This window comes from Arachis ipaensis, chromosome B8, assembly GCF_059453495.1.
Source record: "Arachis ipaensis isolate K30076 ecotype BB chromosome B8, ASM5945349v1, whole genome shotgun sequence".
Classification (NCBI taxonomy): domain Eukaryota; kingdom Viridiplantae; phylum Streptophyta; class Magnoliopsida; order Fabales; family Fabaceae; genus Arachis; species Arachis ipaensis.
Genome location: NC_142443.1, coordinates 94869423 through 94871597, shown reverse-complemented (window position 1 = coordinate 94871597; position 2175 = coordinate 94869423). Strand labels below are relative to the sequence as shown.

Sequence of the window (2175 nt, the reverse complement as noted above, 5' to 3'; positions counted from 1 at the left end):
GATTTTCTTCTGTATTGCTTGGGAGAGTACTAGGAGGGATTTCAGTGATCCTTTTACTCAACTGGCCCACTTGTACTTCCAAATTTCTAATGGAGGACCTTGTTTCATTCATGAAACTCACAGTGGCCTTAGATAGATCAGAGACTAAGTTTGCTAAATTAGAGGTATTTTGTTCAGAGTTCTCTGTCTGTTGCTGAGTGGATGATGGAAAAGGTTTACTATTGTTAAACCTATTTCTTCCACCATTATTAAAGCCTTGTTGAGGCTTTTGTTGATCCTTCCATGAGAGATTTGGGTGATTTCTCCATGAGGGGTTATAGGTGTTTCCATAAGGTTCACCCATATAATTTACCTCTGCTATTGCAGGGTTTTCAGGATCATAGGCTTCTTCTTCAGAAGATACCTCTTGAGTACTGTTGGATGCAGCTTGCATTCCATTCAGACTCTGAGAAATCATATTGACTTGTTGAGTTAATATTTTGTTCTGAGCCAATATGGCATTCAGAGTGTCAATTTCAAGAACTCCCTTCTTCTGAGGCGTCCCATTACTCACAGGATTTCTCTCAGAAGTGTACATGAACTGGTTATTAGCAACCATGTCAATGAGTTCTTGAGCTTCTGCAGGTATTTTCTTTAGGTGAATGGATCCACCTGCAGAAGTATCCAATGACATTTTAGCTAATTCAAACAGACCATCATAGAATATATCCAGGATGGTCCATTCTGAAAGTGTGTCAGAAGGACACTTTTTGGTCAGTTCCTTGTATCTCTCCCAAGCTTCATAGAGGGATTCACCTTCTTTCTGTCTGAAGGTTTGAACATCCACTCTAAGCTTACTCAGCTTTTGAGGAGGAAAGAACTTGGCTAAGAAAGCCTTGACCAACTTATCCCAAGAGTTCAGGCTATCCTTAGGTTTAGAGTCCAACCATATTCTAGCTCTGTCTCTCACAGCAAAAGGGAAAAACATGAGCCTGTAGACTTCAGGATCTACTCCATTAGTCTTAACAGTATCACAAATCTGCAAGAACTCAGTTAAGAACTGAAAAGGATCTTCAGATGGAAATCCATGAAACTTGCAGTTCTACTGCTTCAGAGAAACTAATTGAGGTTTAAGCTCAAAATTGTTTGCTCCAATGGTAGGAATTGAGATGCTTCTTCCATGTAAATTGGAATTAGGTGCAGTAAAGTCACCAAGCATCCTCCTTGCATTATTATTATTTTCGGCTGCCATCTCTTTTTTCCTGTTCAAAAATTCCTGTAAGGTTGTCTCTGGATTGTTGTATTTTAGCTTCTCTTAGTTTCCTCTTCAGATTCCTTTCAGGTTCAGGGTCTGCTTCAACAAGAATGTTCTTGTCCTTGCTCCTGCTCATATGAAAGAGAAGGGCACAGAAAAATAATAATAGGGATCCTTTTTACCACAATATAGAGGTTCCCCTGTTGTGAGTAGAAGAAGAAAAGAATGTAATGTAAAGAAAGAGAAGCGAGGAGAATCCAAACACAAGGGTGAGGATAACAGAGATGTGAGATGTAGAGAAGTGTTAGTAAGTAATAAATAAATAGAAGGAGATGGGAGAGAGGGTTTTCAAAAATTAAAATTTAAAATTTAAAGTTAAATTTCGAAAATAGTTTTTGAAAAAGGTTAGTAATTTTTGAAAATTAGGAATGAATTAAAGTTAGAATTAAAAATTGAAATAATTAATTAATTAAAAAGAATTTTTGAAAAATGAGGGAGATCATTTTCGAAAATTAGAGAAGAAAAATTAATTAGGTGGTTTTTAAAAAGATAAGAAACAAACAAAAAGTCAATTAGTTAGTTGAAAAAAATTTGAAAATCAATTTTAAAAAGATAAGAAGATAAGAAGTTGGGAAAAGATATTTTAAAAGCAAATTTTTGAAAAAGATATGATATAAAGGATATGATAAAAAGATATGATTAAAATTAGTTTTGAAAAAGATTTGAATTTTAAAATCAAAATTAATGACTTGACTCACAAGTAATCACAAGATATGATTCTAGAACTTAAAGTTTGAATCTTTCTTAACAAGTAAGTAACAAACTTGAAATTTTTGAATCAAAACATTAATTTTTGATGATATTTTCGAAAATTATGAAATAAAATTAAGAAAAAGATTTTTGAAAAATATTTTTAAAATTTTCGAAAATGAATAAGAAAA

The 2175-nt window shown here is 33.5% G+C and overlaps 1 non-coding gene across 1 annotated transcript; it reads left to right on the top strand.

Moving 5' to 3' along the window:
• The first annotated feature begins 727 nt into the window (after positions 1-727).
• Positions 728-835, top strand: LOC148548889 (small nucleolar RNA R71). Its single transcript, XR_015897110.1, has one exon. It is a non-coding gene; the product is annotated as a small nucleolar RNA R71 (small nucleolar RNA).
• Positions 836-2175: the final 1340 nt, after the last annotated feature.